Source organism: Mytilus edulis, chromosome 2, assembly GCF_963676685.1.
Source record: "Mytilus edulis chromosome 2, xbMytEdul2.2, whole genome shotgun sequence".
Lineage (NCBI taxonomy): Eukaryota > Metazoa > Mollusca > Bivalvia > Mytilida > Mytilidae > Mytilus > Mytilus edulis.
In genome coordinates, this window is record NC_092345.1 from 17,095,568 (window position 1) to 17,121,022 (window position 25,455).

Genomic DNA, 25,455 nt, shown 5'->3' on the forward strand with positions numbered 1-25,455 from the left:
CTACACAAGTTTAATTTTTCAACCAAATCACAGCATTATAAAGATAAACTCAAAACAAAAAACAAAAAAAAACACAAAATACATAAAAGTAGTAATATATATATTTATTTTGTTATAATTAAATTACATGTATGTTTCATTAGTCGTTATTTTGATATGCTGACAACAATCAGTGGCGGACCCAGAACTTTTCACGAGGGGGGTGGGGGCTGACTGACCTAACAAGGGGTGCGCGCTCGAGTCATGCTTCAGTGATTCCTTATATAATGAACTTAGCCTCACCTCTCCCCCATGGACCCGCCTATGACAATCGCGAGAAACTCTCATGCCATATTTCATTTCTATATAGAATACTTCATCTATGATAGCACGTGGTACCCATGATAATGTTTTATCCTGCAATTTGGTGACTTACTATACTATCGCTATGCTGTATCTGTATAGTTTGACCTTATGCAAACTAACGATTACTTTGTTACGTTCTGTTTGTTTTCAAACATTTCTTTGGAGCAATAAGAATTAATCCAATTTTATATCAAAGCTTTATATTTTAGACGATGAAAGACCTGGATGCTTCATACCTTGTATATTGATGCCTCATGTTACGAAGTTTCCGTCAGTCACATGTCCAATGTCCTTGACCTCATTTTCATGGTTAAGTGACTACTTGAAAAAAAAAGTTAAGATTGTTTGTATTAAATTAAAATTTGTAATGTTAAATTCTCTCTTATTATTAGTAATAGGATAACTATAGTTGGTATGTATGTACCTTACAAGGTCCTCGTGTCCATCAGAAAGTTTTCATTTGACCTCGACCTCATTTCATGGATCAGTAAACAAGGTTAAGTTTTGGTGGTCAAGTCCATATCTCAGATACTACAAGCAATAGGTCAAGTATATCCGCTGTATGGAAGGACTGTAAGGTGTACATGTCCTACTGGCAGGTGTCATCTGACCTTGACCTCATTTTCATGGTTCATTGGTTAAAGTTAAGTTTTTGAGTTTTAGTCTTTCTATCTAGTATGCAATAAGTCAACTGTATTTGGTGTTTGGAAATATTTTATGATTTATATGTCAGTCGCTCAGATTTAATTTGACCTTGACCTCATTTTCACGGTACGTTGCTCAGTGTTAAGTTTTTTGTTTTGGTCTGTTTTTCTAAAACTATAAGCAATAGGTCAACTATGTTGTTGTATGGACGCATTGTTAGCTGTACATTTTAGCGTGTACTCGGCTCGAAACAGGAGTAGCAGCTCGCTCAAGCTCGCATCACACCTATTTGTTAGCCTCGTAGTACTAATACAACTGATTTTTAAAGACACTAAACAGGTATTGTCTATATAAAATGCATTAAAAATCGTAAAGCCTTAAACTACTCTTAATTTCATGAATGTAGCATAACCATTTTAATTAAAGGAATTGAAAGCTTCTTTTTATAACTTTATAAGGTTGAAAAAGCATTAATTGTTAATCACGGAAGCACTTCATACAACATATGCTTAATTCAATACTTCATCATCCGAATACAATTACAGTAAGAAGCATTCAATTCTTCGATTATCATATTTAAATCATCGTTTGTTTCCCTTATAAATAGTTATACATACTCATTTACTAGAAATCCGAAATTGATTTGCTTATTTATATATAATATTGTCTATGGTAGGTATTTTATAAATATTTCAATTGTTTTACAGATTTACTATCGTGAACTGAAATCATAAAGAACGATCATGAACATTAAATATTTGGAGGTTTGTGTAATGATATGATGAGCTATGACCACGTGACATATACTCCTTCAGAAGACGTGACAACAGAATCAACTGACGATCTAGACGAAATAGAGATTATTTCTACACAAATTATTCGCTTAGAAGCACCAAAACGTCCTGTCAGAATATTAACTTCTACGGTTGAATCGAGGGAAGAAGAAGTTCGACGAAAGAGAATTAACAGAATAGTCGGGTTCTTCGCAGCTCTTATTTTTCTCACGTGCATTGCATTAGTTTTTTCAACGTTGATGATGTCGAAAGATATAGACGAGTTAGGTAGGTATTATTAGTTGAATCACATTATCGATAATTATCTGTTTTAAAAGAACAATTTTGTAAACAATGACTTGTCCGCTAAAAAGTGGCCTTACCTTGGCTCCTCTCGAAAAAAAATGTAATTGTAATGACGAGAACGGCTTCCGATGATAGATACCCGTTTCTTTCTAATTTTTGTTTATAACTACTTAATATGTACTTTTGAGTAGTATGATAAAGCAAATGTTACTAGCGAACAACAAACCAAGATCCAAACGAGAAAAAGCTACTGATGTCAATGTTTAGAAACATCTCTTCAGATTAAGGTATCTTAGACAAATATAACAAAATCAATAGAAAAAAAATACTTCCAGTTTATTTCTAAGATGGACGGAATGAGTTATGCCGCCTTGTCCTACCAACACCACTTTTTACTATAATAAAACTGATGAAAAACTGAATATCACATACTTTCAAAATTGTGTTCGCCTCAACATATTATGTTTACAAAATTACAACACTGCTAATAAGGATTCCATTAATTAAATTAATGGCACAAATGTTTATAAAATATGTTATCAGCAGAGTTTATATTCCCGTATCCGAAAAAAAAAGAAACTGTCTTAAATTATTTAACACATGTTCCAGTTTCAAAGAGTCTGAGATGATTTCTATAATTCACAGTAATACAGATTCATGCGTGTATTTCTAGGCTCTTACAATATTACGCATTTTTCTTAATAGATGGGTTACCAAATTACGAAAGCCTAAAGATAGCTTAAAACCTGAATCCTGGTTACCTATTTTACACTATATAATAAAAGGACTTCCCTGGCTAAGACTTTTAAAATTGTGTTTCAAGGAAATTTTGACTTTTGAGTACATTCTATAAATTTGTAAATCCACCTTCATGATATTTAATACGCTTCATCTTGAAATGTGTTAAAGTTGCATACAACATTTTTCATGATTACACCCAGTTCTACAGTTGAAGGACGCCTCCGGGTGCGGGAATTTCTCGCTACATTAAAGACCTGTTGGTGACCTTCTGCTGTTGTTTTTTTCTATGGTCGGGTTGTTGTCTCTTTGGCACATTCCCCATTTCCATTCTCAATTTTATTTGTTTCTTACTAAATTCTAAAAATACCTAAGTTCGCCCATACCTGTTCCCCAAATGGCAACTTCAAAACATGGCTAATTCTTACATATCAGTTAAATGAGATTTATAACACACATTTTATCAATTTTTCTCTCAAAACAAATATATAATGTTACATGAGTGCCAATTTTTCAAACTAAATTCGTTTTGCACAATATAAAGAGCATTAAGGGAGCTACCATTTGATTTTTATGGGGGGGCTAGGATGAAATTTGAAAAAAATAGGCAGGACAAGAGTTTTGAGTAAAAAAAAAAGGCAGGATGAGACACTTGCAAAAAAAAAAGTCAGGACGACAATTTAGGTAAAAAAAGTCAGGATAAACTAAAAAAAAAAAAGCAGGACCGAACAGAGTGAAAAATAAAAAGGCAGGACAGAGATTACAGCTAAAAAAAAATGCAGGACAAAATTTTTCATCCTAGCCCCCCCATAAAAATCAAATGGTAGCTCCCTAAGTACATATGGGTCACTGAGGGTACAATTTAAATTTAAACAGGTAGTCAGTCCCGAAATATCCTTTTTTACTAGGAGTAACACGAAATATTAACTATTATTTGTTTAGTTTAAGCTGTAAATTAATGAAACCTGCATCTTCTGATACAAGGGTCCCTGTCTTTCAGCCAACAATACGTTTTAACGCCGTCATCTTTGCTAAAATATTTTTACCTGAATATCTCTAACATACCGTAATACATAAACAAACAGTTCATTCAACTTGAAGATGATAAGATTAAACTCTTGTGCTTAAAAATAATATTTGTTGCTGATGAACAGTTTCTGATTTCTTTTGAAGTTCGAAATATCATCTCTTATCAGAATATTTATCTGACTCTGTAGATTTGATTAAATATGCATTTGTAAGTGACTGGATGCCCAATGTCCTTGAGGCACTCTTTGTCATTAAAGCATAAGATCACTTCTTGCACGATATGTACAGAGAAAATATTTCTATGCAATATTTTATCATATCTTTTTTAATTTAAAGATCAGCTGTTTTTTCATGTAAGCATATGGGACAGACAATTACAATACAGCAATCTAAACGACATATGTTCTTGCTTTTTTTTGTATTTCACGTTTTCATTTGAATTATACAGTTTAAAATAAAGAAGGAGTTCTATTAAACGGTTTTGATTTACTAATTCACATGCCAAATATCAATCAGTTTGATTATGTAAAGGCCAGGGTTGAGTTCAGTATCGTAGCAGCTACGTAGCTGCTATCAATATCTATGTAACAACTAGTCTATAGCAGCTACACGTTCAATAGTCAAAATCTACGTAGCACTACGTAGCTGCTACGATATTGAACGCAGCCCTGTTGTTACTATTGTAGCAAACTTTGTCTTGTACAAATTTTCTTTTGTTATAAGTTTTTAAGGATTTTTTTAGAATGACAACCCTCAAAGAAAACTTTGAATCTAACGGACTTGCACGGAAATAAATCCCATCCTACTTTGCTAGAAACTAAGTTGGACCTTTACGGAAATTTTCTTGTCTTGTACACATTTTCTTTGTTTAAAGTTTTTAAGGATTTTTTTTTAGAATGACAAACCTCAAAGAAAACTTTGATCTAACGGACTTGCATGGAAATGAATCCCATATTACTTTGTTTGAAACTAAGATTGACCTTTACGGAAATTATCCAATCACAGTGCAGTTCTTTTTTTGACCAAGTTTTTGATAAAAAGAAATAGACAACCAATGACTTAGACCAAGTTGACCTACAACGTTTTCTTTTACCAAGTTTTTGATGAAAAAGAATAATTTTGATAGTAACAACAGTTGACTAGGACCAAGCTTTTCGTCTAAAAGACCAGATTTGGCCAATGTAACATCGATAGTTACAACCGGGATTTAGTTGTAGAAACGATAATACTTTCATGTATGTTGGTATATGCCGACAAACGATTGATGTAGGGTATACCATTTACAGTCTTACTTACCCTACCTCATTCATCTGAACGTAAACTGTGCTTTATTAAAGGAGTTCGCTTCTCAGTTTTAAAGTAATTAGCTTTTCAAAAAACTAGTTTATATTGATAGGGGATAGATTAAGGAATCAAAAGAGCAAAACAAATATATAGGTCAATGTGGTTGTTTTCGAGATATTAGACACTGAAATTTTGGCGGGAAAATATTCTCTCTTGACTTTTCATAGCTTTATCGTTGACAAGCTTTAAAAGTCCTCAAAAACTATTAAAAAATAATTAAAATTTTTATAAGTTTTTTACAGATGACTTATCATTATACATGAAAAAGGTTTATAAAAAGAAAAATGGGGGTCATTGGGCAAATTTTATTAAAGCATTCAAATGGATAAAACCAGAGGATTCCGAAAATTTGACACAAATCCCAAAACATGACAATCGAACTTCCTTAAGTTTGCACATTCATCCTTTCAGGAATGCCTTGCTACGTTCAAGCAATATTCAACGCAAAGCATTTGTGACTTCATACAGGACCTTCTTGGGAAGAAAGATAAGAAGTTAGCAAAATCTTTTAACTTTACTTTCTGCTATATAGATGATGTTCTCTCACTAAATAATTCAAAATTTGGTGACTATGTTGTACGCATCTGTCCCATCAAACTAGAGATAAAAGATACAACAGATACAGTTAAGTCGGCTCTTATCTTGACTTACATCTATAAATTGACAATGAGGGTCGGTTGAAAACAAAACTTTACGACAAAAGAGATGATTTCAGCTTTCCAATATACCTTATCGCTCTTCTCGGCTGACCCGGCCCCTTGAACTTTTGACGTCAACAATAATCACTTTTCCATTGTGGCGTCAGATATTTTGTTTTATGACGTCAGTAATGGCGGACAAATAGCGATAAGGTGTATTGTAAACTTTCCATTTCTAAGTAGCAACATTCCAGCAGCACCCACATACGGGGTATTATATATCTCTATTTTGATACGATATTCCCGTGTTTGTATTTCCTATCATGATTTTCTTGATAGAGAGTTGCTGCTCACAAGGAAGCTAATAAACAAAGAGTTCCAAGTGAAGTTGAAATCATCCCTTCGTAAATTTTACGGACACCATCACAAGTTGGGTGACCTTTATATAATAACCGTTTCACAGATGATATCAGATATGTTCCTTACGTCGTAACTACAATACACTTCCCTTTCATGAATGTGACCTACCGAATTAGACTATTTACCGGATTTGTTATAACATGAGCAACACAACGGGTGCCACATGTAAAGCAGGATCTGCTTACCCTTCCGGAGCACCTGAGATCACCCCTAGTTTTTGATGGGGTTCGTGTTGCTTATTCTTTATTTTCTATGTTGTGTCATATGTACTATTGTTTGTCTGTTTGTATTTTTCATTTTTAGCCATGGCGGTGTCAGTTTATTTTCGATTTATGAGTTTGACTATACCTCTGGTATCTTTCGTCCCTCTTATAATTTTTTTTTAACAATATAACATAGTTATCAGTGAAATGGTAGCTTTTTTGGAGTTTTTATCCAAAGTTATGGGACTTAAATTGATGTAAAATCAACATTTTGGATCACTATTCTTTTGAAGCTCAGAACCGATTCAGGTCTTTTCACACAAATTTACAGAACGTTTTGTTCCATAAAATCAGGGGTATATTCAGTGTTATTGACTTTATTTTATATTTACTATTATAAAGAAACTAAGGTTTTAACTCTGTCAGGCAAAGATGACCTAAGATGGTTTGACCATTTTTTTTAATGGAAACAACACGTTATATATTTCATACGTCCGATTTCTGGATATACGAATTTGAATTAAATATTTTAAGTTTTTCTTCTGTCATATAGCGCTTTAGATGTTTCAGTTCTTATACATCCTTGGCTATAGATATTCAGTTTGGTCGTGCATAATGAAAGCAAATCCCTAAGTCGATTATTTTGTGTTTGAAGTTTTATCTGAAACTCGATACAGTAATCGGATATAGTTTAAGCAATGAATGTTTTTTTCAGTTTTATGTAAGGATGATAGTAATAACTAGTTTGTATATCTGAAATATATAAGGAACCTATGTAAGCAAATGACGAAAATGTAATGTTTGCAAATGTAGAGAGATAGAGAGAGATGTTGGATTGGTAATCAGATTCCAATTATTTCGTACCATTTTGCATATTCCAGTTCACGTTTACTAAAAATTGGTTTTAAATTATAAATACTGTTTCCAATTCAGTAAAAAGATATAATTCTGAACACATTTTTATCATTAATAAAGTTGGGTATATAAAATCGTCATGATTTAATTGTATTTCATTTGTGACATGCTCTTAAAACTCAAATGTGGTATTTAATCAAACCATGCATGTTAAATGACACAGCGGCTTTATCAATAAGGCTTTAAAACTACATCCGTACAAGTTAATGATTTTACATCAAAGGCATGACTTTAGGTAAAAAGAGTCTATACCGCATTCATTATTCTATGAATCTAAAAAAAAGTTCTCTTTATTGTGAGCCGTTACAATCTGAAAGCATGAAGCATTATTTTTATAATTAAAAATCTCCGTATTAGTGAATGGTTGATATAATACAGTTCTTTTTCAATGAAAAATAATCAATGAAGCGTGACATCAAGTGAGAATCCATGTTATATTTCTGAAACATTTCAACAAGTAGAATTGTATAGAAATTTCAAGAAATAATACCGACTTACTCTACTAGATAGAACACGATGAAAGAATAACGGAAGAATTTGATGCTTCGCAAAGTTCGTCAATGAAGCAAGAAAGAACTTAGTGATAGATTGAGAATAGTATCTTTCAGCCTCAGACAATTCTAATGGCATTTCTCAGCAGTGCATTGTTTGAAAACAACTCTGCCTTCCTATAGGTTATTCTGGGAATAAGGTATTGGCTTTTGATTAATGTGATATTAATGATAAGATTGTGTAAAAAATGATGGAAATAAATTTTGTCAGTAATGAAATGTCGGATTTTACATCGAAAGAAAAGCTTTTGTATCAGTTTTAGAATTTTAATGCACGTTAGATACAAGGAAATGAGGAGAAAACATGCATTAAAATGTCAAAAAAGTAATTTGCATTTCAGGTAATTTTACAAATTTAAATGGATTATAAAGTTGCATTCTCGTTGAATATATATACAAAAGCAGTTCCATGTACATATGAATCAGATCTCTTCAGATGAACGGACCTATAATCTTATAATCATGAAATATTCATTCCGCAATAAATACAAAATCAATTATATCGTTGATAACATCTAAATATACTTATTTTTGCAAACATAAATGTTTCCACTCTTAATCACCAGAAACTTCATGTTAAGCAAGATGAATGAGACTATATGTTTTGCATGATATATTCAAAAAATAGTCCATTTAGTTGTTATATTGTGTCATTCGGATTGTAAATTCTGACAGGAAGGAATTTTCGTGTCACTAGAAAAATTAGAGATTTTTAAACAATGAATCGGATGCTGACAAATAGTTCGAATTTAATCGGATAAACAATATTTCCTGTTCGCATTGGAGCCATACTATACAAAAGGATAACATTATGATGCAGAAATAAAACATATAACGGATCGGGTCAGTTTTAATTTGTAGAAATGCAAGAATCGCCAAACTATGTTAAATTTCTTGCAATTCATGTTTCACCGGATGGAGAGATAGATGAAAACATTGAAGTTATTTCTACTCAATATGAGGTTATTGATGCATCTAAGCCATCGCTAAGAAAACACAGAAAGTCTATTTTAGACGATTTGAAAATTTTTCATGATGAAGCTGCTAGGAAAAGACTTGCTCGCGGAATTATGCTCATTGGGAGTATTTTTATTTTGCTCAGTGGAATTTTACTGATAGTTTCATTAAATATGTCAAAGGACATCGATGAAGTAGGTAAGAAATCATCTTTTTATTTAGATCTATCTTAATACCCCTGTATATTTTGAAGGTCAAGATCAAAGCATGACCTTGAAGATTTAAGTTTAAATGTTCGTTACCACTGTTAGGCCACGGTTTTTTAATTTGTTGGTTTACGGATTTTCCCCATGAAAAAGTCGGGTCGGTCGGTCGGGGAAAAAAAAGAGAAAAAAAAATCGTCTTTGAAGACAGAAAAATATGCAAAATCAATATATATTTCACCTTTCTAACAATATGTTTGTTATGCTATTTTATCATCATTTCTTAACTTTTAGTTCGATAAAATACTATTGCTCAGCTGTTATAAACATGGCATGACATTGTCTAATAATTTACAGTAAAAAAAGGGGGGTGCACGGACAAAGACGAAATTAAATCATCATTTCAGAAACAAGAAAAACAGATTCGCGTAGCTCTTAATCAATTCCAGAAAACTTGGTGAATAATGATCTTCAAGCACGAAAACTGATAAAGAAAAAAATTGTAAAAACGTCGTACGAAAATAAGTTTCAACACACGTGCCAAAAACCTGATAGACTCGTCCACTGGAAAAACGAGATTATCGGGTAAATCTGTTGTCTGGCATTCCCGTTTTTTTTATCCAAATGGACGATCATTTTTTTTATTATCTATGAAACAAGAAAATTCCAAATATTTTGTATAATTCGGTACTTTAACTTGATGCCTTCACCCTGTCCACATTTGGACAAGTCTATTTCTATGAGATGATGCATCTTACAGACTGATGACAAATAAGGGAAACGAACTTATTGTGTAAATGGTTTTTAACACAAGTTTCGTTCCGCAAAATTATTTGCGCAAACGACATTTCAAGGTATTTTTAGAAACGTAAACTGGAAGTTTTATTTTTTCACAAAAGAAAGTGTTATCAATTGTGTTAATGATTAATGCATTTCATTTCATAAAAAAAGAATATTTGAATTATTTTTCAGGGATAATGCATTTGTTAGGGTCGGCGGGAATAAAAAAGCATGAAAAGTCAATTTTATTTTTATTCTGGAAATCGGCAAAATAGGGTCGGCGGATCCGTAAAACCAACAAATTAAAAAATACTGGCCTTCTATAGTTACAGTAAAGGTTACTGATTTATCCGATAATCACCTAAATTGTAAAACCTGTTTAATATAAGATTCAAATGTCTAGTTGATAGTTCACATGACATCATGATTTGAAAAATCAAAACAGGTATGATCAGCTGCATCCTGTCTTATTTTCATCTGAACTGTCATAAAAATCTATCATACAATTATCTGTTACAGATTTTTTAACTTTTCCCCTAGAACAGGTCTACTCACTAACTAATCAGACAAGTATACTATGTATGAAGAGTATTTTTGGTAACACCCCCCCCCCCCCCCCCCCCCCCCCCGCTAAAAATTAGGGGTTAGTTTAAGGTAGGAAATTAAGTTGTATTTTGTTTAAATATGTGCATAGGTATGATTAATACTATTTTTTTATGTCCAGCATACAAACAGTATGAAGTCAATGTAAGAAAATATCAACTTTTCAAACACGAAAGTTTTACAGGTTTCTAATCATTAAACGATATTTACCTAATATTGTATGAAGAATACATGTTTTACTCGAGCACAACTGTAAACTTATATTTTCTCCTGTTCTGTCAAACTGACCCCTTGTAGAAGTAATGCCTTTGTATCATTTAACATTTTATTTTTAATGACAGAAATTCCTTTTCTACAATCTAGTCTACCATGAAATTGTCTGTTCTTTTTAGATTTGAAAGTTGGATATCTTAAGCATGTTTTTTTGGTTTTATCTAAGAACAGAAATTAAAAAAATCACGCGTAATTTGACTCGTCATTAATCACGATTCCGAGTTAAGTGTCGTTATACTGTTTACTTTATATAATTATGGTACACTAAACCATTTAAGAATTAAACCACCCTTATTCCAACTGCTTAAATAGATTTTAAAATGCACCCTAACATGCTAACGGGAAACATACAGACTGTTTAATGCGTATTTATTTTTAGAACCTAACATAGCTACATATTACATAATAGTTGTACAATCCTCATTTCTCGGGCATATTTGCATAAACAACAGATTTTGTTCAAAATTTAAAGCTTTATTACATAAAACATAACTATTTCAAGATAATGAGAAAATATCTGTTAGTAATGGTCCTGTCCATTCAGTCAGGAGGAGGTTACAATAAGAGTAATACATCCTGAAAAGTAACCTAGATAAGATATAGATATTGTTTATGATTATGCAGTTATCAAGACATGCTGATTTGAATTGCTCTTTTGATCTTTCCGCTGTCCGAACGTTTATTGGCAGGGTGTAGCATTTTTTAATAATATTTATCATTGATACCTGTATTGACAATTATAACTTAAAAACATATGTATTAAACGAGAAATCTTTATGCAGGTATACAATTATACAATCTGAATTTGTGAAAGATTTAACATTTTCTTTACACTGCATCGTGTTTTCTTTATTTACATGGCAAATAAAGGCAACAGTAGTCTACCGCTGTTCAAAACTTTTCAGAATTGTGGGTCCTCTTTGGTCTACAACTTGGAACTTTATTTAGCTTTTGAAATGTATTTGATTCGGGTGTCACTGATGAGTCTGTTGTAGACGATACGCGCATTTGATGTCTTAATTTAGAAGCCTGGTATCTTATATCAGTTTTTTCTTGTAAAAGTATTTATGATGTTGCAAAATAAAACTAATTCTACGGGATAGTGGACGATTATAGAAAATAAGACGGCATGTTTTTATTATCAGTAGATAAATGTATTTTAGCCTTCATTTACTACTGTTTATATCGTGTTGTAATTACATTGATATGTTTATGTTTTTGCTAATATTGATATCATTAAGATAAGTATTGGTTTCTGGTTTGATTTTGTGACTGTTTATTTTTCTTTAACTATTCTGGGACCATCAAGTTAAATCAGATAAAATGATCACAGAGAAGAAAAAAGAAATTGTAAATGCCGCGAGCCGAAATTTCCTTTTTCTTGATTTTAGATACTATCATAAAAAACACACTTAAATGAATTTTACAGCGAACATTTATTCGGTTAACATTAACAAATTTCATATAAATAAAACCTAAATAATAGCGGCAATAACAGTCATTTCAATTTTAAAGAAAATCCGATAAATATGTTTTTGAGAAAATGCCTTTGGTTTGCAATGTTTACGTTCAGTCCATGAATTTCTTTTTACATAATATCTAATTCGCTTTTTGTCCGAAAGTATAAAGGATATTTATACATTTTTTTCCGATATTGATATTCAATTCAATATACATTATGTTCTAAAAAAAAATGTCAACATATGGAAAAACTTCAAAGAGTATGAGAGATGAGCAATGTGCGGTTCAATATTAGTATATCATTCTGTTCAGTAGTACTGTAGAAATATTATACACTCACAGTAGTATAATATTTGTAGTATACCATTAAGGCACTATAGTCATATTTGTATAGGGAAAACGGTACTATTTATTCTGCCACAGGCGACAATACTAACATTTTCTAAATTTACCAGTTTTTATAATAAAAACCTGGATAAAACAGTTATGTGTGGTGTTAGTACTTTATTACTGTATTCTAAAAATTGAAGCCAAATAGTATCATGACCAATTTCCAACGGAGCTTGTTTATGTTATCCATGCCCACCGTCATTTTGCACCAAATTTATGAAATTTTGGAAGCCTTTTCGAATAATTCTCTAGAAAATATTTGAATAGGTTTTAAAATTTATATTGTAAATTTATACACTGCAGTTATTCATAGATAAATAAAAAAATATATTGTACCCTTACATCTAATCACAGCGCTCCTAAGTTGACTTCCTTCACCTGTCTTGGGTACACAAAAGGCCAACCTAATGCTGGGAAAATGTAATACTACCGTTTTCCCTATACTGTGACACAAAGCTATAAAGAATTCTTATGACACCATCAATGCAATACTGGGTTATTGTGGAAGCCTTGACTATAATTAATACTTGTATATCCCATTACTTAAAGAAACATTGATAATTTTATGTCCCCACCCCTACATGCTGATATATCTCTTTCTCTACTTCTTTCAGATAAGGCTTAACAAACAACCTGTATCCAACTATATCTTATCTTATTTAAAAAGAATAATAAACATATAAACATTTCCATTTAAACAGATAAAAATGACAGTTCCATTCAATTTGTATACATTTTATCCAAAATTTACAACATAAGCACAAATTCAAGATTTGTCATACTAATCTCCATTCCATGCTTTAGTATATACAATATTGTGGTTTAAAATTTCAGAGCTGATTATAAAATCCATCATTCTGTATTGAGATGATAAAAACAAGGATATTAGACACTTAAAACATTAAATCTGCAAAATACTCAGCTGTAAAGTTGCCTTTGTTGCCTGTATTAATCTATGAAAAAGCTGAATTATGTCCCTTGAGAGTATTAAATTCCAACAAAAGTCCTTTCAAACAGTACAAAATGACAAATTATATATGCCTGATATAATAAAAGATAGAAACTACAAAATGAAGCACTATTGAAATATTTGCTGCATGAATTGCCAACAATGTGAGCAATTCTTTACACAGGAGAGTATAAATTCTATCTCAATTTAGCCTCAAGTGGGCCTCTTTTTTTTTCTCAAATGAACAATTCTAACTGTGAAAATGCTTCTAGTATGATCAAATACTGCCCTACTATATAAACAGTACAAACTTAACCAGACAATATCCAATTTTAATAGATTTTGTCAAGAGAAATACCAGAATTGATACATTTAGGGAATTACACAGCAAAAAAAGGCAAATGTTTCAGTTAAAAATATTTGTCGCGACTTGAATTCTGGATTTTCCAATTGAATTAATCATTGCGAAAGGTGAAAACAAATACAAAAGAACAATAGTATGGTGCAGTTTATACAATATAGTTAATATTGACACCCTAGAATAAAGTTTTATATCAGTACCCATCAATTTGACTTATTTTGATGACTCAGCACTTTTCTCAACACAGTAGTGTTCTCAGATAAAAATTTCTATTCTTTGTGATAAAAATCAAATGTTCTTATCAAATGCTTTAAAATAGTATAATATGACTGCAGTCTAATTGATTTTGATTTTTCTTGCTATCTTGAGTATAGGGAAAACGGTACTATTTATTCTGCCATAGGCGACAATACTAACATTTTCTAAATTTACCAGTTTTTATAATAAAAACCTGGATAAAACAGTTATGTGTGGTGTTAGTACTTTATTACTGTATTTTAAAAATTGAAGCCAAATAGTATCATGACCAATTTCCAACGGAGCTTGTTTATGTTATCCATGCCCATCGTCATTTTGCACCAAATTTATGAAATTTTGGAAGCCTTTACGAATAATTCTCTAGATAATATTTGAATAGGTTTTAAAATTTATATCGTAAATTTATACACTGCAGTTATTCATAGAAAATAAAAAAAATATATTGTACCCTTACATCTAATCACAGCGCTCCTAAGTTGACTTCCTTCACCTGTCTTGGGTACACTAAAGGCCAACCTAATGCTGGGAAAATGTAATACTACCGTTTTCCCTATAGTGGTGAAGTGGTCCGGGATGTTATGATAATCGCCGGATCATACTTGGTTTCTGCATCAAATATGACACCATTATATAAATTGTGACTAACAGGATTAGTACGTCGTTTCGTTTCTTTTATTTTTATTAAGAGATGATTATGAACTGTCGCTGCAAATAAAGAGATGATTATGAACTGTCGCTGCAGGCAAAGTTTATTTCAGCGCACGGAAATCCAAATATAATATGTTTCAAAATGTACAAAAACATCGTGTTTGTGTTTTGTTTTCATGTTGTGTTTTTCATATTGCTGTTAATAATAAGTTACTGTCAGTAATCAATCACATTTGTGGTATTTAAATACCTATTGCCTGACCAGTATAAAAAATTGTCAACACAATTTGTCCATTTAAATTGTGCAATAGGTATTGTGAGAGCTCATCAACAGGTGGTCATTTTACTACCCAGTAAAAAATCTTCACTATTCCTAAAAGGTAAAATTTAAATGACCGATAGCTAGCTTGCTTTCCTCATGTATCATGACCAATGTCCTGAATAGACTATTCTATTTAGATATGGGACATTTTAAGCCATTTCTTTTTGTGTCTCTAAACAGTCAAGATGGAAATTTGAATCAGTGAATTTAGTTTATAAAAAAAGTGGATATATATATATGTTTGCTTCATGGTGTTTTTAATGTGGGATGTATTTTAAGTTTCTGATTCCTGATATGGAATTAAATGTTTGTGAAATGGATTTTTTTGGATAGCCCATCTAATTGTGAATAATTCTACAAGATGAATTATGTGTGGCTTGGTGTTTTCTAATGGGATATATTTTCATGTTATATTACGATTCCTGAAATGGAATAGTAGTGATGCTAAGTTTCATTTAATATTCAGGATCTACTTCAATTGGAATTACTGTTAAAAGTTTATTTTCAATATATCAAAAAAAAAGTACAAATGGCTTAGTGAATAGAAATTTCAGTGCTTTATTATGAAAGTGGGATTTACCAGCAATGATTCATTTGTGATTGTAAGCAAAATAAATAAATTTACAATAAATATCTTTATAAGAAAAAACAAATAGTGAATTAAATGTAAAATGTCCCATACCAAAATAGAATAGTCCATTCAGGACATTGGACATGAGGAAAGCAAGCTAGCTATCATTCATTTAAATTAGCTCTGTCAAAAACAAACCAGGTAAATCTACAGGTAGTTAAATGACCACCTGTTGATAATAGCTCTCACAATACCTATTGTACAGTTTAAATGGACAAATTGTATTGACAATTTTTTAAACTGGTCAGGCAATAGGTAATTCACTACTGCAAAGGTTATTGGATAGGCACTGTAATATATCAATGTTCAAAGCCTGCACTGAAAGCATAGAGCTGTTTATTAAAGATTATATTGATTCATTTCATGTCGTCTAGTAACTAACCATTAATTCAATTTACTAATATCATAGTAAATGTAACGTGGTGTTCTTTGCATGTTAAAGCAGATATTCCACTTAAAGCAGATGCAGTATGTAAAAATCAAAGATACCGCAATGTAATTTTAGTTTGCATTAAAAATGAGTATTTTATCAAATGCAATCCTACCGTTCAACGTCTTAATCAAAGTGCTTATATATGCATGTAACAGGAAGTAAGCTTCAATTTTTTAAGTTTAATAAATAAAATCCCTGAAATGTTTATTCTTTTGAGTTGTGATTTATGCTCATTAAAGGAATACGATGTTAGCAGGTTGAACTGATTTAATGTATACGTGCAAAGTGTTATTTGACGCTTGTTATAAGAAAGCATCATTTGCAAAATATTCTACCGAATTAGTAATTTTTGTTTCTGATATAGTTAATTTCAGCATGTAATACGAAGTTGTAAGTTCTAATCTGTTTATAACCTGGAAAAGATAACACAATATTTGCAATTTTCTGAAGGTTAAGTGTATCATAGAAATGCACATCTTTCACAATAAAATACTAAAAAAATAATTGCAGACAATGAAAACCCCGATCTCAACAATTTTGTTTTTTTAGAACATATGTTTCCAGACACTACTTCAGTTCGTATAAGAGATCGTACTTCAAGGATATTTATTTTCAATCGGTATGAAAATTTATCAAAACTTTATAACCTTCACAAATTATGCATTTGGCCAGCGGGTGAAATAAACTCAAAGATACCAGGACTAAATTTTATATAAGCGGCATTATGTAGGTCTAGTTTTAAATCAACGTACTGGTCGTTCTGATTGTAATACTGTGGATTCATTATTATTCGTTGGATACCAATTTTATTACGTCATAACACTTCCGGTATTAGATGAGATAGTACTGCGCAACTGCAACCTCAATGTGTTGCTAACTTTGCTATCGAGCGGACGTGGTTTGTCTCGATGCGCAACCTCTAACTAGATTTCATTAAAGATATATTAAGTCAATGTGATTGACTTGTACATATATTTTATTTATATTGAATAAAAGTATGTGTCTTTATAAAAAGATTTTTTACGCAAGTAAAAATCTTATAATTATTTCGTTTGTGAAACGAGATTATTTTATTACTTGACAAAGATGGCGGACGCCATGCTGCACAAGGACAAAGGAGATAAAACTCCTAAATCTTCTTTTGAAGATGACTTATAAAGGTTGGACGAAGATGAAATAGCATATGAAAGGAAGGGTAAAGGTCCCGCTAAAGGTCCCGCTAAAGGTCCCGCTAAAAGAAAATGCTCAAAACCTATTGTCAGTAAAAGTAGTACAGGTAGCGGTCCAAAGGTTAATAACAAGGACGCTAAAGGAAAGACTCTAGTAAACAAGGGACACGAGGTGTCGGCTAGTACATCAGATAGCAATAATAATGTGATTATTAATATGCTTACTGACATGAGAAATGAACAAAAAAGGTTGGAAGATATGAACAAACGTATAGATGTTTTGTATAATGATGAATATGAGGATGAGTATGATAATGTAGGTGATGTAGATGAAAATATGGACGAGGTCCATGAACCTGATGACGGTCAAGATACCGGTAATGAACCACCTTGTAAAAAACAGAAAACTCTCTCAAATAGCGAAGAGTCTAGGTTTTCTAGTATGAATAAAAGATTTAGATCTGGTGAGAGATGTGGTGTTAAACTAGATGAACATCTAGCAAACAATATCACAGAAGAGAAATACAGAGAACTTATGAAAGATGAAAAGAGTATTCGGCCTGTGAATCAAGGACTTGTACCAGTCCAAACTGATCAGTTAGTATGGGACCTGTTATGGCCCAGAACTAGAACTAATGACAATAGAATGAGACAATGTCATACTACTGTAGTCAGAAGGGCAACTTATCTGTCCAAAGTAGTTAATAGACTAGACATAATTCTAGGTAAAGAAGATACTCAAAACAAACCTGAGTTGGAAGGTATTCTTGATGACTGTATGGACTCTCTTGCTTTATTTGGTCATGCAAATAAAGAAATATGCTTAGCTAGGAGAGAACGCATGAAACCTGATGTAAAAGGTGAATATAGTCACCTGTTTAATAAAACACAACCTTTCAATAAATGGTTATTTGGTGGAGATGTCTCTAAAACAGTCAAAGACATTGGAGAATGTAGTAAGATTTCAAATCGCCTTTCAGTTGGTAACGGTTATAGCCAGTTTAGAGGCGGTTTCCGTGGTGGATGGAGATCCTCATAGAATAGATAGGCTTTACAGAGATTGACAAAACCACGAAATCAAATATCTACGAAATGGCAAGTTTTCTGAAATCCACGAAAATTGATATCCATGAAAATGAATGTATTCACAGTATTCATCTTAAACTTTACTTATATTTTAATTGAATGATATCATTATTTACAAGATCATACGACTCCATGGTTTTGATTCAAACGAATTGTTAACTGCATCTAGAACTTTATCTGCTAAATATAACTGCACATGCATATTTCGTACAATCTCACTTTCATGTTATTGTTCTCTTCTTCACAATCGAGGATTTGTTTAAGGAAGGAAACAGTTTAAATTTGTGTTTTTAACATGTTCATAATTATAATTTTAACAATTTTTAGTTCTAGTATTAAAATAATACAAGGTCAATGTCAGAAAAAAATATCTTACCCTCCCCAATTTTCTAAAACTCAGATAAAAAAGTTAATATTTTTCTGACATTGGCAATCTATTATCTTATATGATATCTTATCCCTCCTCCAACAATGTAACATTGTTTAACATCTGTGTCTGCACGTCCCTCCCGTGACCATGTTTAACAAATACACAGAAAAACAACAGATTTATCATGTTAATGGCATCACAATGAAATCAAAATAACTGTATGTATTTTTTTGTAATTCTAAAGCGGTGTTGTAAAGCGTTGAACGTGCACAAATTTCCAATATGAATCGACCATACAAAATGTGCTTCGGTCAGCGGTTCATAACTCAACTCAAATGATAAAAGAACTAATAATTTCGTAAATAAAAGATATATATATATTGAATTCGAAAATATTAGATATACATTGTGTATTTTATCAGTAAATCATCGATTGGTATATATATTCAATTTGTAAATAAAAGATATATATGACCTAAATTAACTTGAATACTTAGGGAAGATGTGAAATCTCCATGAATAAAACCTGTATGATTAGTTTTCGTTTCTGTGATAGCAGGACGAGGCTTTTTAGTTTCCACGATTTTTAAACCCTTTAACTCCTGAAAGATAAGAGTTACAATGTATAATATTTGCAGTAATTGCAAATATATCAAGAATTTTCACCATTTTGTGACAAATTTTTCGGATTTTGGGGATTTTGTTTTGTTTGAACAAACGTTTTAATGACATGGTACTAGCATACAAGCGAGAGACAAGTTTTAGACACCATCACTTGACTTGTACAAGAATTTAACAACAGATAACTAACATTGATTTAATAAAAAAAAAACAATAAACTAGTCCTGAGGAACAATGTTAATCTGATACAAAATTCGAATTTGACTAGTTTACATGAGTATAACCGTAAACTTATATTTTCTCCTTTTCTGTCTGACTTGAGCCTTTCGCGGGGATGCCTTTATTACCTTAAACAATTTCATGTTTAATGACAGAATAATATTCCACAATCTGTTCTGCAATGGAATTATCAGTTCGGTTTCGATTAATTAGTTTGATGATCCCTTTGGTATCTGCCATCTCTCTTTTTAATTCTAGAACAGGAAAAATAATCGCGTAATGTCAGTAGTCATTTATCACAATTTCAAGTTCTGTGCCATTATGCTGCTTATTAAATATGATTCTTGTGCCGTAAAAATTAAAAAAAAAAATATCCGCAATTCTGTACGCCAAAACATGCATTTAAAATGCATCCAAATATGATAACTTTAAACATGCAGACTGTTTAATGCGTATTTACACTAGAAGGTTAATTACGTTACACCACTGATAATAGTATTCGTTATTCTTCCACACGGAGACATATTTCTCGCGTATATTTGCATAGAAAATAAAGTTTGTTCAAAATTTCAAGGTCATATAATGCTTAACATATTATAAGGTAATCGGAAAACTTTTGTTTGTTATGATCCGTTCCAGTATATCAAGAGTAGGTTGAAAACTCGTCAATCAGAAACCATCCTTGAAATAAAGGGTTGAGAAACGTAACAAAAAAATACAGATACGATCTAGATATTTTTACAATTATACTGTTAACAAACACACATAACTGATTTATCCTTTGCTCTTTCCAGTGTCTGAAATTTTATTCACAAATTACAGAATTTCTTTAATTATACTCATCATTAGTATCATAAATAATAACTTAATAGAATATAGAGAAATCTTAATGCAGGTATAAAAATATGCAATCTGTACAAATATACATTTTTGTACATCAGCTTTAATCCACAATGTGTTTTCTAACGGTATTTATGATGTTGCTAACTTTTTCCAGAGCAAAATGGACGATAATAGAATGTAACAGTACATAGATAAAGTATATTTAGCTTGCTTTTAATATAAGTGGTTCATCGTGTTGTTTTAACGTAGTTTTGTTTATGTTTTTTTTCTTATATTGATATATCATTAAGATAAGTATAGGTTGGATGACATACACGCAGAGGAAATTTATTTCGCCACATTATACTCACTGTTTCAAGTTATGAATCTTGTTAATTCACCCTACCGACGTATCGGAGATACCAAAGTTGTATTGTGGAGTTCGTGTTGCTCGGTATTGTCTTTAGTTGTCTATGTTATATTTTTGTGTACAGTTGTTTGTCGTATTTCGTTTTTTTGACATCACTTTGTCAGTTTGATGCTGAATTTTGAATATTCCTTAGTGTTCTTTCGCTTCTATGTTAAAATTTGATGCAGATGTAAAACAAAAGTGCTAGGTGTTGAAATAGAGTATAACTTTTGAAGACTGAAATCTAATTTAAGACGTTATTTTATCACCTTTCTACTGCATTTGTATCTATGAATTAATAAATACTGATGTTTGTTAGATTTGGTGATTTTGCGCAAATTGTCCCAAAACTTAAGAAGGACATAAGAGCTAGCGGGAATGCATGATAAAATGTTTAAGTTCTTTCAAGATATTGAAAAATTAAAAAGTATCGAAAAGCAGGAGAGTGATATATTTGAAATGTGCTCACAAAAGTTCCAATTCATTTAGGTTATGCCACTGACCAAATAGTACGTCATTCTGTTTAGAAGTATGGTCAAGAAAGAAGATCTATACATCCACTCTAGAAAGTGTGTATACTACTGTAGCCTGTACCAAGTCAGGAATATAACAGTTGTTATCTATTCGTTTAGTGTGTATCTGCTTTTGCTTTTGCCAATTGATTAGGGACTTTTCTTTTTGAATTTTCCTCGGAGTTCAGTTATTTTGTGATTTTACTTGTTACAAAATTGTTTTTGTCTATTATTTATGTTTATTCACCTACTTGGAAATGACAAAACCTTTTTTGATCAAAATAGTACCATATTAAATTAAGTAATAAATTTGATCATGAAGATTTCTGACAATTGTTAAACAACTAAAGGCTTTTTTATGAGTGATTCTTGTAACTTCCAATACCAATTGCTGACCTGAGAATTTTCAACAACAAAAATATCAATGTTCAAAGTACTCACTAACCGTATAGAGCTGTTTATGAATAAAGGCATTACCTGTTTATATTGATGCAATGCACCATCACATCGCGACTAACGATTTGTTTGATTTAACAATATCAGAGTAAATGCAACGTGGTGTTCTTTGCATGTTAAAGCAGATATTCCACTTAAACCAGAAGTAGTACGTAAAAAATAAAAAGATACCACAAAGTTATTCTAATTCATATTATAAATGAGTTTTTATGAAATGCAATTCTACTGTTCAGCGTCTTAATCAAAGTGGTTATAGTTGCATGTCACAGGAAGTCAGCTTCAAATATTCAAGTTTGATCAACAAAAATCTTAAAGGTTTATTCGTTTGAGTAATTCTTATTGTTTATTAAAGCATAACCATCATTACGAGTTCAACAGGTTGAAATGAATTGCACGTATACGTGTACAGTATTATTGAGATGATTTTTAGTTGGTTATACGAACGCATTATTAACATAGCGTTATATCGATGTTTTTGATGTAGTATATTTTATCTTGTTATTTACTGTTGATAAATTAGATAAACAAAACGTAAATACATAAGTTCATGTCTCATAGAAAAGCACAACTTTTACTATAAAATACTGAACAATTGCAGAAATTCTTATTAATCTAACATCGAACCTACACACAACAGATAATTTGTTTCCAGACGCTACTTCAGCAGAATTATGGAACTCTTTATTTCAAGGATATTGTTTTTCAATCAGAATGAAATTGGAAGAAGACTTTCAAATATCTTTTTGTTTCTAAAATATTAATAGTTATAAATCTCAATTTCTTTTGATTCTTAAAGCTGTTCTCTATTTACTTTGAAGTATCAAGACAAGCATCATAACCTTCCTATTAATAAGAGTCACATGATTTTTCTATTAGCTGACGTAATTTAGTCTTATACTGAAATGTTGTATAATTTCTTTAAGGACCTTTTTTCTGATACATTGATTAAATTCTTAGACTTACCAACTTTGTACTTGCATCTTTCTTTCACTTTTAAACATACAGCAGACATTTCCATATTTTTCGATTACATAATGATTTTTTTATTCAGAAATTTCCAATTGAAAAAGAATATAAACAAGTGTGCTCGAAAAAGGATAGTTTTCAGTATCAAAATATAACATGCTTATGCAGTATATATATATATTGAAAAGTTTTAAAATTTTGTTCACGCTGTGTAGAAAATAGGGGGAAAAACGGCTGAAAATGCACTAAATATTTATATGCAATATTTGAGATACGTAACCAAATGAAGTTTAATCTTATAGTATCATCAATAATACATTTTGCATATATGATAAATCAACTTTTCACTTTTGTTCTTAACACAGACAATGTTTACATTTCGACATTTATATTCAATATGAATATTCACATTTTGTCTATTATTATTTAAAAGAACTAGTGTTTACTGTTTAATTTTCTGGATTTGTTTTGCGGCAAATATAAAATCCAGTTTATTATGGTGCTGTGTGAAATCTGTGATTTCGACCCTCAATGTTAGAGTGTAGAGTGGTATTATTCACTTCTACGCTCGCTACCAGGCTACATTGTTATAGTTTTGTTTGAACTTGCGATTTCATAACTTATTATACCGTTTCTAAAGCTTTTACGGTTATGCGATGTTTTCATCTTTTCTAAGCGGCTTACAAGGTCAAGTGGAGAATGACCAAGATAAAAAACAAAAACAAAAAAAGAAACATCGCCACTTGTTCATTTAAAATTGCCTCAAGCCAGAAACCTCTTTAAGAATTGTGTAAGGAGTGTATGCGGTTTTTTCATTCAGTTTAGAGAAACATTGATAAATCAAAAGTTTGGTGATTCATTTGATAAGACATCGGATTTGATCCTTCAACCTGAAAAATCCGTGATCTTGCAATAATCTTAAATAGGACCAGACTTGAATTTGGTCTGTTGAGTTTAATCTAAGAATAAGGCGATGTGATATGATTGCCAATGAGACAACTATCCAATAAGATTCAATTGAGACTAAAGTAAGTAGAATATGCCATTGTTCGGCCTTCTACGATGAGTTAACTCATTACATATAGTCTCGACGTGTCAAATGTGAATCAATTAAAAAATACGATCAGAATTAAGAGAAAACAAGAGGCTCTCAAGAGCCTGAATCGCTCACCTGAATTTTTTTGGTTTAATCTCTCATCAATGATTATTTTGGCTTTTCAATTTATTTAAATGTTCTTTGAATCGTCCTATTTTCTTCAAAAGCAAAAAAAAATCATTTTCTCCTATGTTCTATTTTAGCCATAGGAGCTATGTTTCTTGACATACAAGGAAATGAAATATAAAATTTATACTAGATACTCTGAAACTCTGAAACTCATTTAGCCTAAGTTTGGCTGAAATTGATACAGCAGTTTCATAAGAGAAGATTTTTTAAAGTAAGTCAACATGATGAACAAATTGTGAAAAAAGTCTTTAAAGGGCAATAACTCCTAAAGAGGTCAATTGACAATTTTGGTCAAATTGACTTATTTGTAGATCTTACTTTGCTGATCATATTTGCTGTTTACAGTTTATCTTTATCTATAATAATATTCAAGATAATGACCAAAAACTGCAAAATTTCCTTAAAATTACCAATTAAGTGGCAGCAACCCAACAATTGGATGTTTGATTCATCTGAAAATTTCAGGGCTGATAGATATTGACCTAATGAACATTTTTACTCCATGTCAGATTTGCTCTTAATGCTTTCGTTTTTGAGATATAAGCCAAAAACTGCATTTGACCCCTATGTTCTGTTTTAAGTAACGGCGGCCATGTTTTTTGACGGATCAAAAATCAAAGCACACACCTTGTGCAGGATAATCTAAGGAACAACCATGCTAAGTTTTAACCAAATCCATTCAGTAGTTTCAGAGTAGAAGATTTTTTAAAGTTAGCAAATATGATGAACAAATTGTGAAAAATTGTCATTAAAGGACAATAACCCCTTAAGGGGTCAATTGACAATTTTGGTCATATTAACTTATTTGTAGATCTTACTTTGCTGATCTTTTTTGCTGTTTACAGTTTATCTTTATCTATAATAATATTCAAGATAATGACCAAAAACTGCAAAATTTCCTTAAAATTACCAATTAAGTGGCAGCAACCCAACAATTGGATGTTTGATTCATCTGAAAATTTCAGGGCTGATAGATCTTGACCTAATGAACATTTTTACCCCATGTCAGATTTGCTCTAAATGCTTTCGTTTTTGAGATATAAGCCAAAAACTGCATTTGACCCCTATGTTCTATTTTAAGTAACGGCGGCCATGTTTTTTGACGGATCAAAAATCGAAGCGCACATTTTGTGCAGGATATACTAAGGAACAATCATGTTAAGTTTCATTCAAATCCATTCAGTAGTTTCAGAGGAGAAGATGTTTGAAAAATTGTTAACGACGACAGACGACGACGACGATGACGACGACGACGACGACGACGGACGCCAAGTGATGAGAAAAGCTCACATGGCCTTTTAGGCCAGGTGAGCTAATAATTATATAAAAAAACGAAAATATGACAGAGATTTTGGCATCTTGGATAAGAAAAAAAGTAAATGGTATATACATTACAGATTATTGTAGATTCAATAAATTGTTTA

General features: G+C 31.4%; 1 long non-coding RNA gene across 1 annotated transcript in view; it reads left to right on the forward strand.

Moving 5' to 3' along the window:
- The first annotated feature begins 7,787 nt into the window (after positions 1-7,787).
- LOC139511591 (uncharacterized) overlaps positions 7,788-25,455 on the forward strand; it is a 29,049-nt gene continuing 11,381 nt past the window's right edge. Inside the window, exon 1 of the long non-coding RNA XR_011662052.1 lies at positions 7,788-9,062. This is a non-coding gene — a long non-coding RNA (uncharacterized lncRNA). The remainder of the gene's footprint in view (positions 9,063-25,455) is intronic.